The 11,926-nt window shown below is 39.9% G+C and overlaps 1 long non-coding RNA gene across 1 annotated transcript; it reads left to right on the top strand.

Moving 5' to 3' along the window:
• Positions 1-5,249: 5,249 nt before the first annotated feature.
• Positions 5,250-8,586, top strand: LOC142172397 (uncharacterized). The gene is made up of 2 exons (XR_012701743.1): positions 5,250-5,502; positions 8,281-8,586. It is a non-coding gene; the product is annotated as an uncharacterized LOC142172397 (long non-coding RNA).
• Positions 8,587-11,926: the final 3,340 nt, after the last annotated feature.

The following is an 11,926-nucleotide window of genomic DNA, read 5'->3' as shown; positions in this document are numbered from 1 at the left end:
GTATCAGAGATCAGTAGTATGATGATCCTCATTTGTGTGTCCTTTGGGACACAAAGCGGCACAATGGTGCCAAGTAGGTTACAGTGGGAGATGATTGAGTTTTGAGGATTCAGGATCGTATTTGTGTGCCTAATGTGGATGAACACCGAGAGTTGATTCTAGAGGAGGCCCATAGTTCTCGGTACTCTATTCATCCGGCACCGCTAAGATATAACAGGACTTGCGGCAGCATTATTGGAGGAGAATGAAGAAGGATATCATTGCATATGTGGCTCGGTGTTTGAATTGTGAGTAGGTAAAGTACGAGCATCAGAGACATGGTGGTTTGTTCTAGAAGATTGAGATTCCTGAGTGGAAATGGGAGCGTATTACTATGGATTTCGTTGTTGGACTCCCACAGACTCAGAGGAAGTTCGACGCAGTGTGGGTTATTGTTGATAGGCTTACCAAGTCAGCGCATTTCATTCATGTGGCAGTCTCCTATTCTTCTGAGCAATTGGAAGAGATCTATATCCGGGAGATAGTTCGTCTTCCTGGTGTGCCCGTGTCTATCATTTCTGACCGAGGTATGCAGTTTACCTCACGTTTCTAGATAGCATTTAAGCGTGAGTTGGGCACATGGGTCGAGTTGAGCACATCGTTTCATCCTCAGACGGACGGGGAGTCCGAGCATACTATTCAGATTTTGGAGGATATGCTCCGAGCTTGTAATATTCATTTTAGAGGCTTGTGGGATCAGTTCTTGCCTTTAGCGGAGTTTGCCGACAATAACAGCTACCAGTCAAAGCATCCAGATAGCTCTTTATAAAGCTTTATATGGTAGGCGGTGTCGGTCGCCGGTTGGGTGGTTTGAGCCGGAGAGGCTCGGTTGTTGGGTACGGATCTAGTACGTGATGCCTTGAACAAGGTCAAAATCATTCAGGATAGGCTTCGTACAGCTCAGTCCAGGCAAAAGATTTATGCCGACCGTAAGGTTCGTGATGTGGCATTCACGGTCGGCAAGCGGGTGTTTATTCGGGTGTCGTGTATGAAGGGCGTGATGAGATTTTGGAAGAGGGGCAAGCTTAGCCGTAGAATCATTTGCCCGTTTGAGATTCTTGGTCGAGTGGGAGAGGTGGCTTACAGACTTGCGTTCCCACCGAGGTTTTTAGCCTTGCATCCAGTGTTTCATGTGTCCATGCTTCGGAAGAATCACGGCGATCCATCCCACGGGTTAGACTTCAGCACTATCTAGTTGGACAAAGACTTGTCCTATGAGGAGTAGTCGGTAGCTATTCTAGACCAACAAGATGGTCAATTGAGATCGAAGAGTTTCCCTTCTGTTCGTGTTCAGTGAAGAGGTCAGCCTGCCGAGGCAGCTACCTGAGAGTCCGAGTCCGATATGTGGAGCCGATATCCTCATCTTTTCACTGACTCAAGTACTTTCCTTATGTCCGTTCGAGGACGAACAATTGTTTTAGAGGTGGAGAATGTAATGAATTTTATCACTCATTTTGAAAGTAAATTCTGTGTTTCAAGGCCTTACAGCCTCTTTTTGTCTCACCTCAATTTACGTGTGCAGTTCGGGCGCGTTTCCGGAAAGTTTTATGTGAAATCTAAGAAAATTAAGAAAAATGACCTTTAAAATTGATTAAAGTTGACTTTGGTCAACATTCTTAGTAAATGGACCCGGACTCATGATCCGACGATCTCGTAGAGTCCGTAGTAAAATATGGGACTTGGGCGTATGCCCGAAATTGAATTCTGAGGTCCCAAGACCGAGAAATGAATTTTTAAAGAAAACTATTTTCTGGAAAATATAAAGTCTTTTAAAAGTGAATTTATGTAATTTGTTGATGTTATCGGTCCCGTAACTTGGTTACGGATCCCGGTACAAGTTTGAAACAATAATTAAGTTGAATCTACGATGTTTGGTAAGAATCGGAGTTCGTTTGGTATAAATCGGACCTTTATTTGAGAAAATAGTAATTTCATGAATTTGAGGTTTAATTCATAGATGTTGATGCTATTTTGATGATTTGATTGCACAAGTAAGTCTGTATGATATTTTTGGACTTGCGTGCATGTTTGGTTTGGAGCCCCGAGGGCTCGGATGAGTTTTGGATAGACCACTGAGTGAAATTGGACTTAGGAAAATTTGCTGGTATCTGGTATTTTTGCCCAGTCCTCTAATCTCGCAATTGCGAGATCAAGCTTCGCAATTGCGAAGTCCTCAGGCATGGGAATTATGACCCAGGCGTCGCAAAATGCGAACCTAGACTGGGCAGGCCTTGGTCGCAAATGCGACCATTTTATCGCAAATGCAAAAAGGGTTGTGTCGCAAATGCGACTATTCCCTCGTAAATGCGAAGGTAGCATGTTCTAAAGGGTTTCGCAATTGCAAACTCTGGTCGCAATTGCGACATCTGAGACCAATTAATTTTGATTTTGATGGGATTTCATTTATTTTTACAACTCTTCAAACCCTAAAAACATCTTGGACGATTTATCAGAGACATCAACTTCTCCAAATCATTAGTAAGTCATTTCCAACTTATTTTCTTTAATCTATAACATCTTTTCACATGATTTCCATTCAAAATCGAGGGTTTTCATGGGGGAATTGGGTGATTTTGGGTAGAACTTAAGATTTTCAATTTTTGGGGATTTCGACCTCGATTTGAGGTCCGATTTCAAAAAAATATATATATTTGAGTTCGTGGGTGAATGGGTGATCGGATTTTGGTTCGAACCTCGGGTTTTGACCATGTAGGCCCATGGTCGTTTTTTGACTTTTTGGGAAAATCATTGGGAAATCTACTTTCATGCATTAGAATTGATTCATTTAGCATTTATTGATGTCGTTAAGTAAATTATGGCTAGATACAAGAAAATTGGTGGTGGAAACAAGAGGTAAAGCGATAATTCACGCTTGAATTGTTTTCGTGGCTTTGAGGTAAGTGTTTGATCTAACCTTAGCTTGAGGGATTAGTAGTTGTATCTTATTTGCTATGTGTTAATTGTTGAGTACGACGTATAGGTATAGTGACGAGTATCTATACATCGGTGTCAAGAATGCCCGTGAGTCTTATACAATGATTGATGTGACTCTGTTTCGTATTGTTCATACTTTATATGATGATTTCTACTGTTGAACAAGGCTTGTGGAAGTATTATTGGTAATGGAACATTGTATAGCGTTGGCTCAAGTTGAGAATTGACTTGTGAAGTAATTGTGAAAAAGAGAAGAGGTTTATGATATTGTCTCCCTTGCTGTGATGTTATTGCTCTTGATATTGTCTCCCTTATCGGGATATTATCGCTCATGATATTGTTCCCTTGCCAGAATATTATTTATATGCTATTGTTCCCTTCCCAGGATTTCATTGTGATATTATTGATTCCCTTTGCCCAAATTGCTTTGTGATTGTTGCTTGGGGGAGGAAGAGTGTAAAGCACGAAGGGTGATGCCGTGTGTGATTTTGAGAGTGTTAATACACGAAGGGTGATGTCGTGCTGATATTGTGAGGTAAAAGCACGAAGGGTGATGCCATGCCACATGATGTACAATGTCATGCCATGATATGAGTGATAATGCCCGAAGGATAATTTCGTGCCATGATTATGTGAGGTATAAGCACGAAGGGTGATGTCGTGCCGATAATATTGATTTTTATGGTGAGGACGAGAGTAAAAGCACGAAGGGTGATGCGTGCACTTGTCATCGATTTCCTTTTTCTGCTTATAGTTGAATTTTGATGTTCAGTATGTTTCTTTACTAAAATTTCTGTTGTTACCTGATATTCCCCGCAGTATATTTTCCCCTCCCATCTTTAACTGTAAATTTCTGCCTTTATTTTCCTGTTGTATATGATTTAACTACACATATTTATTTGTTAGTCTTGTACTAGCTTCGTCACTACTTCGCCAAGGTTAGGCTAGGTACTTACCAACACATGGGGTCGGTTGTGCTGATACTACACACTGCACTGTGTGCAGATCCCGGTACTGCAGCTTTTGGACCACAATGAGGTTGCTTCCTTCAGTCAAGTGGTGGAGACCCGGGGTAGTCCTACAGGCATCCGCAGGCCTTGGCGTGTCCTTCTATCTTTCTATTCTGTTTCCTTTATATATTTTAGAGACAACTTTGTATTTATCTTTCAGACCTTCGTTTGTAGTATTCATAGATAATTCGTGACATTGTGACACCAAATTCTAGGTAGAGTTGTATGCTGGATTCTGCACAAGTATATGGTTAAACTATTAGTTTTCGTCTTTCGCATTTCTGTTTATTGTAATTATTCCGTTGTTGATCACCTGTTATATTGAACTGTTAAAAAGGCCAAGCAAAAAGGTTAATGAAGCTATAATACTCAGCTTGCCTAGCTTTTATGAGTAGGTGCCATCACGACTCTCGAGGGTGGAAAATCCGGGTCGTGACAGATACGTTTCTAATAGGTTTGGTCGTGTATTTGTGTTTATGAAATGTAGAAAATGTGATATGTCAATCCAGCCCAGTTCTGATACCCGTTGATCGCACCTGCGGATGAATCCTGGCAAGTGCGGCTCCGCAAATGCGGATGCTGTTACATCCCGTGAGTTTAGAAATATTAATACTGTTAGATACATTTTGATATGCTATTTTGAGTGGAACATTTTTGTAAAAAGAAAAAAAAAGTTTGAAAAATATAATTTTATATAGTTATTAATATTACTACTTTCGAATATATTTTAAACTATACACATAATATGAGAAAGTTTATGAGATTTTCTTTATGTAGAGATATGAATTATTATTTTTTATACAAGAAAATAAGGTTATCTTTTTACCATTTTAAGAATTAAGTGTACGGAAATTTTTACTTTTTCTAGAGAAAATATGTGCACTTTTTTTACATAAATATTTTAATAAAATAATATAGTGTGTATTTATTTTATATGGTACCATATGATCGTGATAGTAAGTTATATAAAGTGTACTAAAAATATAAGTAGAATTTTAAGTAATTTGAGATAATTCTTAATTATGCGGGTAATTAATTAATTACCGGGTAGTGGGATATTACCTAATTAATTAATTAATTAATTAATATATTGGATAAGCCTAAAAGTTTGTAACGTGGCAGCACCCCTAAGTTTAGAAATTGACTCTTATAAGTCTTGCTTAAATGTCACATGTTGGAGGATTTAAAATGACAGTCATCCACTAAGTGGGCCACCCACTTAAGATTTCCTACAGCTATGAAATACTTATTCCTTTGTAACAAAGGATAAACTATCAAGAATGAAATTTGAATGTCTTAAGGAATGGCTGACCGCGAGTTTCCAACTTTTTGTAATTAGTTTGCTTCATGTTTCATCAAAATGAATTCATGTGTTGCCTTAGAATCCAATTGAATCTCTTATAGAGGGTGGCTGGCCGTGAGTTCTTCAAGGAGCAAAATAATTCCATACCAAAATTAGATAATGTTGGTTGTTGATTCTATAAAGCGTGAATTGCAAATTCTAAGAGAATCGGTTTAGGTATGTTAAGGCTAATCCTTCTTTCTTTTTTTGGCATGATCCAAGTAACGATGCTTAACTGTAATGCTATTTTATAAGTGTTTTTACTCTTAGTGGTAAAGGATGTCTATATTATTCATTTCTTTAAAATAATAAGGAAGGAAATTTTAATGTTGATGTAACTAACGGCTTTATAAGCAAATCCTTAAGAATGTTTTTTAGCGAGAATTGCTATAAAGTGAGAGTGAATAGATCATCTACATCACTGTGAGAGATTCTGCAATTTGAGGCCGAGTATAGTCATATTGATCAATTTTGGAGTGATTAGGCTAGTTCATGCCTTTTAATCACTAAGAGCAAAGTAATGGTTAACATGGGAATCGAGATGATATTATCATGGTAGCCATTGGAGAAGTAACATGTTCATTTCAGTCTTGGGGTATAGTTCGTTTATCCTTACAATAGTTCATTCTTTTTGTCCAAATTGATTAGGCTCATGTATTTTACTGACTTATGGCATATGTGAATGGCCAAATGAAAGGTGCTTCAACCAATCATGCATTTACCACCGTGTTACAGCTAGTCGGGCAGTTACTATCGGTTGGGTAGTTATGTATTATTATTTACAACCGGTTGGGCAGTCATGCATATACATTTACCACCGAGCTACGACCGATTGGGTAGTTACACATTTACCATCGAGCTACGGCCGGTCGGGCAGTTATACATTTACCACCTATGAAAGCTGATCGGGTAGTTACCACTGATCAGTTGGGCAGTCATGCATCATACGATATGGGTGATAGAAACGGTCCCAAAGAGGATCATTATATATGTAAGCATGATAAGTATGCATATATAGTGGCACTTCAGAGATTCAGGTTGATTCTTATATGTCTTTAAAGTAATGTTGACTTATTATTATGTTTCAGTTCTGCCTTATATACTCAGTACATTATTCGTACTAATGTCCTTTTGTTGGGGACACTGCATTCATGCCTGCAGGTATAGACAATCAGCATGACGAGCCTTTAGAGTAGACGAGGTTAGTGTTTAACGAAGGATCATCGCTAAGACTCCACCTTATTCAGAGTGCAGCCGAGTCTATAAGTCATCGTGTCAGAGTTTTGGTAGAGACTAATGGGAAGGCCGGTACCCTGTCCCATTTGATGTCAAGTAATCTTAGAGGCTTTATTGTGAGGCCCTGTGAAAACTGTTCGGACCCTTTATACTGATCTAGCATTTAAAAGTCAACAAATACTGTTTTCCAGAAAAATATGATTCTGCGGTTGAGAATGCGGTCGCATATCAGGTATGTAGACCGCATAATCGCCGCAAAGTGAGTTAGTGTGTTGGTCGAATTTGAGGTTAAATATGCGGTCCAATATGCAATCGCATAACTGGTATGCGGACCACATTTCTGCCGCGAACCCAAACAGAATGTTCAGAGTTTTGGAGCACTTTCGCGGTCTATTATGCGGAACGCATTTCCTCTTTGCGATCGCATACCTGACCCGGGGCTCCAATTTTCTAACTTTTAAACCCGACCCCTTCTTCGGTAAAAAACCCCAACCTCTCATTTTAACATATTTTCTGAATAAAACTAAAGAGAGGAAAGAGAGGATTCTTGAGAGATAAAGTCCTACCTTCATCAATTTGATTCTTCAAAGTCACTCGGGCCGAGAAACTTCAAATAATTGTCTTTATCTCCATTGTTGCAGGTAAAATCCCCAACCTTTTTTCATTTGTTTTCAGATTTAAACAAAAAGGGGGATTCTCATGCATTGATTCTTGAAAATGGAAGTTGAAATACACGTGTATGTCCTTTAAAACCTAAAATCTAGTAAGAGGAATTGGGTAGAAATAAAGATTTGCAAAAGAGGGGTTGATGACCTAAGTAAGTTCGGGTTGAGTTTGTGAACTTCAATTCTAAGTTATATATGTTAACTTGTGAGCTATATTGACTGTACTAGGCTGTTGGTGAAGTGAAAGTAGAAGTTAAAAAGGGAATTCGATTCCACGTATGTATGGCTATCTTTAACCTTTGTAAAGTCACCTTGTTTGGTGTACGAGTAATTGGTATGTATTACTTATGTGGACTATTTGCGAACTCTTGTGATTAATATGCCTTGAACGTTGTTGGTTAAGTCTCCCGATATAATGGTGTAAGTAAATGGCAACAAACCAAGTGTGTGTGTGTGTGAATGTGCTTATGTGGTAAGAGCTGTGTAACAAATGATGGAAAGAAATCATAATTGATGCAATTGAAACAACTGTGGTAATACCATACGTGACTTGCCGCGGGCAATTATCGTTGTGACTTAAATTTTATACGGGTTGTTTCATATGATGGAAATGGTATTGATTTTTATGAAAATTATTTGTGAATTGTTGTTGTTGTCATGTGAAATGTTATTATCCGGTAGGATCGGGTTGCGCGCCACAACACGAAGTTATAAAGTGTGGGTTGTGGTGATAAGGGTAGCCGAGGTAATAAGGGTGGCCGAGGTAATAAGGGTGGAAAAAGTGATCGAAATCACTATTGAAATGAAAATATGTGAAAGTTGTGAAATCATTGATGTGATGAATTAATGTTGAAAGGGGAAAAGGAGAGATTGTGGAACTTGTTTGGCTTTGGTTGTTCCTTTCATGTGCGTTTGATTGTTGATTCTATTACTGTTTGTTATCTGTGTATTGATTGATTTTACTTGGGGTAAAGTTTGTTCATACATACCAGTACAATTCAAATGTACTGACGTCCCTTTTGTTGGGGGCATTACATTCGTGTTATGATTGTAGGTGGTTCCATAGCAGGTACTCCAGTCCACCGACAGTAGCACTCCTCCACTTTCCGTCAGCTGTATTGGTGAGCCCCTTTTCCTCTTGGGGCCCTGCGTGGCTCATGCCGCTTTTCCTCCCGGAAATCTTATTTTGGTATTTGCATAAGGTATAGTCGGAACCTTGTTACCGGCAAGTACTATAACACTATTTTGTATCCCTAGAGGCTCTAGACAGCAAATGTGGGTTATGTACTTATGTATTTTGGGCAGTATACCTTGTAAGCCACGCTAAGTAACTATGTATGTTATGTAAATCTCGTAAGAATGTGTTTAAATTTATAAATGGCTATTTCACTTGGTTAATAAGTAATGGAAACGCGGGGTAACACGTGGAATAGGAAGGCACCCAGGTCCGCTTGGCTGGGGCTACCCGATCGAGCGCCGCTCGCGCCCCTCGATTTTGGGGCGTGACATTTATTGACAGAGGTTCATTTTTTACAGTATGTCAGAGGCCTTGACGGCTCGTATGTATTCATGTTTTAAGAAAAATAATTTAATGATACAGTGTTTTCCCACGTATAGTTGTACATTATGAGTTGTTGCCATGTTGGCCCATGATAGTTGGCCTTGAGGCTCGTTGGGCTAGCCCGAAGGCTCTTATGCGTTTGGTCGATATGACCTTTTAGTATAAGCCGGCGTTTAAGCTCTTATGCTTTTGCTTTTAGGCACATTCAGTTAACTATTTCAGGTTCAGTCTCCGAGTCGTGTTTCGAATCGAGCTCATTGACCCTTAAGTTTTTGAATTTAAAGTTGGCCTTTAGTATCTTACGCATTTGGTCGATACGACCTTTTATATGGGTTGGCGGTAGTGGCTCTTACGCATTAGATCGGTATGACCTTTTATATGGGCTGGCGGTAGTGGCTCTTACGCATTGGTTCAGTATGACCTTTTATATGGGTTGGCAATAATGGCGCTTAAACATTGGGTCTGTATGACATTTTATAGGCTTTATTTTTCCCTTGTTAAAGACTTTTTGAAATTGTATTTGCTTGACTCTTCGATGATTTGGTAAAAACCTCGATTGTGAGTCGTTATATGGCGATGAATGAGCACCTCGGGAGGTTTGGCTTGGTGGCTGAGTATCTCGAAGCCTATAGTTTGGAGCTGACATGGTCGAAGCTCTTTTTCCTATATCGAGGGTAGCCTGTTTAACCAGTTCTTTTCGAAGTAATTGAAGGCCTGAGATTTTATAGCGACTATCGTGCATCCCCAAGTCGCGTTAGTTTGGCTGGTGTGTAGCCTTGTGAACATAGTCATTGTGTTTGGCCGGAGCCTTTTAGTCCCCGAGTGAAGTAGTTTCGGCGTCTATATTGAGGGTATGCCTTTTTACGGTTCTTACAAGTTAGAATATATAGCCTTAACTTTAAGGTCGGGATAATGCCTTTTTGTAAGGTCTTATAATTTTTACATGCCTTTGAGGTCTTACAGTTTTGATTACTTGGTACAACGATGGTTCATGCCTTGCTTGAGGTCTTATAGTTTTGATGTTGCCTTATGAAGGTCTTACGTGCTCGAGGTTGCCCACATGGAGTCTTATAGAGTCGGGTTTTTGACAGATCGATGAGGGTGGCAGTTGGCGACAATCCCCGAGTCATCGAAGGTTTCTTGAATCTGGAGCCATTCCTTGTAAAATTAGTGTTGCCTCATTTGAGGGCTTACGAGGTTGGAGTTTCCGACCCGGAGGTCATGTGGCCTTGAGTTTTCTACGCCAGTCCCCGAGTGTTCGGGATGCTTTTGGCTTCTCGAGCCATTTTTGTAACCTTAATGTTGCCTCATTGAGGGCTTACAAGTTCGAAGCTTCCGACTCGGATGTCATACGGCTTCGAGTTTTTTATGCCAGTCCCCGAGTGTTCTGGATGTTTTTGGCTCTGGAGTCGTTTTTGTAAAAAATATCGAGCTTCTTTTAAATGTGAAATGCTTTGATTGATGGGAAAGGATTCTTTGATTACTTGGTACAAGTATACACGTTTTTGCTGTCAAGGGCTCAGTTATTCTATACTGACACGGTTCATTCGACCGTTTGGCCAGTACATTGTTTTACTATCGAGACCCCATTTAGCACTTCTTAACTTATCCGAGGAGATGACCTTCCGGGCGGATGCCCTCCGGTATTTGAGGTTGATTGTAGGGAAGCCTTGAATACTTGTTGAGTCTTCATTAGGTAGCATATGGATGCTGCCTTGTTAAAAACCTTGTCGGTAAAACCCTTCTTGGGATAAAAACCCGGTGCAATGCATGCTTTTGGAACCTATGGCCTTCAAGTTGGAAAGCGCTTCAGCTATTTCGATTGGATACCTGCACATAGGTTAGTGTAAAATGTAACTAAAAGGGGAGATGATCGTACCTTAGTGCTGACAGCGCTTCGGGCCTCAATACAATTCAATCGTTTGTTATGAGGATGCGGTACAATCCTTTGATTTGTTTAGTCGGGCTTAGACGAGAATGTATCTCGTGGCGGGGTTGGCTGCCAACCTGTTGTTGCTTGATCTTTCTAGTGTTTGCTCGGCTCGGGGAGCCGTTTCCGGTGCTACCGTGCTAGGAGTTTTCTGGTGGCTTTGTAGCTGAATAATTGCCAACTGGTGTGCTTGTAACATTTCAAAAATAACGTGAAGGCTAAACCCTTGTTCTTCCCCAGCTGGGGATTTTTGAGTTTCTTGTTGATCTCATTGTTGTATGCTCCTGTTGGTGTAGGAGCTTATTTCGACGTGTTGAGCGTCGCGCGATACCATGTCCACTGGAATTGGTTCTGGTGCATCCTCAGGGTTTTATGGTGGTACACCAACACATGGAACAGTCACACCATTTTCTCTATGGTCCTCAAGATTGTTGTTTTTATGTGCATTTACTGAGTTAGACATTTTGACCTGAAATCAAAGATCTTGGACAAGAAAAGTGTGAAAGGTAAGTTGCGTTATCGAGTGAACTGGCAAGAAAATAATCACTATTATTTTTAGCCCCACGGTGGGCGCCAAACTGTTTACCTCGAAAATGGTAACAACAATTAGATTTGATTTTGTGGTTCTAAAAATATGTGATCTATTTTTATGCTAGTTGTTAGGCAATAGATGCTAAGTGAAAGATTAGAAACAATGATATAATAGCTTGCAGATAGTATAATAATCAAACCGAGTGGCTGGAAATTGGAGCCTTGAGCTTGCGTATATGGGGCCTCGAGGTCGAGTTGAGTGCCCGGCTAGAGGCAGTCGATGAAGGATTAACAGTTATGATAAATATGATGGCAGCTCTTTATGGCCAATAATGAGCAATAAATGAAGAACAATAAATAGAACACAATAAATGTAAGTAATAAATGTAATTAGTAGAATCAAGAGAATTTGTTAAGTTAGAAAGAAGAGAGAACGTTCTTGTATATTCAATATTGTGTATCAGATGGCCCTTACAAAATGACAAGGATCCCCTTTATATATGAGTGGGAATCCCAACATAGTATAAATACATTTATTAACAAGATATGTGGTTGGTACAACTATTTAATGCCACGGTACGGGCTTGAACTAGCCAAATAGGCTCGGTCAACTTTAGTTGCATGCCTTGGGGACTTCCTACTTTTTCACCATAACTATTGATCTACATTGCCCCGAGG

This window comes from Nicotiana tabacum, chromosome 18 (assembly GCF_000715075.1).
Source record: "Nicotiana tabacum cultivar K326 chromosome 18, ASM71507v2, whole genome shotgun sequence".
Taxonomy (NCBI): domain Eukaryota; kingdom Viridiplantae; phylum Streptophyta; class Magnoliopsida; order Solanales; family Solanaceae; genus Nicotiana; species Nicotiana tabacum.
This window is presented reverse-complemented; position numbering and strand designations above follow the sequence as displayed.